Consider the following 1,599-nt stretch of genomic DNA (forward strand, 5'->3'; position numbering starts at 1 on the left):
TTCAGCTGCAGTTTTTTTTTTTCCATTTTCCAGCCCAGAGAACAGAAGTGTGGTTAACAATGGAAGGAAATGGAAACTTGTAGCAGGAACGTTGAAACTGAAATAAAAACAACAGACTTACAGTATGAACTGGTTTTTGATGTTGTGAAATGTTGGTATATACAGTATATATACAGTATATATACTGTATGTTGTTGCTTATTTGTTACAGTGCAGTGTTAAATTGAAAGTAATTTTAAAAAGTAACTGTCATTTATTTCATACAACACAGCTGTGAAAATACAACATAGCACACAATACATTACAAAAGTGTTCACCACTTTTGATATATGCAGAAGTGAAGGTTAAACTGTGGGTGGTGCACCTCCATAAATAAAAATAAACAATCAGCAATCTTTAAATCAGACTGAGAGTCTGGGATTAGACTGGATGACTTGATTCTCCCTGCAGAGCCGTGTGTTCAGAGTCATTGTTCTGCTGCAAGGTAACCCTCCAGCTGAGTCACAGATCCCTGTAAAACTCCAACAGGTTTCCTTCAAGAGTTTCTTCTATATACAGTATATATTTTTTACCGTTCAAAATGTCCCACAGCATGATGCTGTCACCACCATGCTTCTGTGTGGGGGTGCTGGTTTTATCTCTAATGATTCTGTTTGAGGTGTTAGGTTGAATATTTTTTGGAAATTTTTTTAATGTGTCCTTTCCATTTAGTTTTATTTTTTATTTATTTACTAATAATATGTCAGTCTATTGTTTCTACTCACATTAAAATTTCATTGAAACTCCTGGTTGTGAGAAAACAATGTTAGGAGTAGGAAACCGTTTCGTTGTGTTTATGAACAAATACAGACTAATGCGCACAAAGTTCCCCTGAACTCTTCTGAGTAACTTGGAAGTGATAAATCCAGAAAGGTTAAAGAAGACGAAGCGTAACTTCTGTTCTGCAGCTGCATGATGTTGGTATCCATACTGGACTGGTCCGGATGCCCCTTCCTCAGTGAAGTGAAAGTCTGATGAGTCGTTCAGACTGAGGTTGCTTTGATGAACAATAACAATGGATCTGATTTAGCACAGATGAAAAAGATGTGTGTCAGATTTGAATAACTCTGATTTGTCACATTCAGACTGTCATCAAAAAAAGGGTAGTTAAGACATTAACTCAGGTTCAGGAGCAGGACCATGCCTCTCACCTGCAGCAATCAGTCATCATCTACTTAAACTCACTTCACCTGGTGTCTGCCCTTAGCTCACTGTCTCCACACCCACCCTCCCCTTTCACCCCACTTAAGCCCCTCTGTAAGGCCTCATTGTTTCACCTTCTTCGCTCCCTTCAACCCTTCGCTCATCCCTTCGTCCCTCCCTCGTCCCTTCATCCCTTCCTCATCCCTCCCTCGTCCCTTCATCCCTTCCTCATCCCTCCCTCGTCCCTTCATCCCTCCCTCATCTCTTCATCCCTCCCTCGTTTCTTCATCCCTTCCTCATCCCTCCCTCGTCCCTTCATCCCTCCCTCGTCCCTTCATCCCTTCCTCATCCCTTCATCCCTCCCTCATCCCTTCATCCCTCCCTCATCCCTTCATCCCTCCCTCATCCCTTCATCCC

Source organism: Austrofundulus limnaeus, unplaced genomic scaffold (assembly GCF_001266775.1).
Source record: "Austrofundulus limnaeus strain Quisiro unplaced genomic scaffold, Austrofundulus_limnaeus-1.0 Scaffold67, whole genome shotgun sequence".
NCBI lineage: Eukaryota > Metazoa > Chordata > Actinopteri > Cyprinodontiformes > Rivulidae > Austrofundulus > Austrofundulus limnaeus.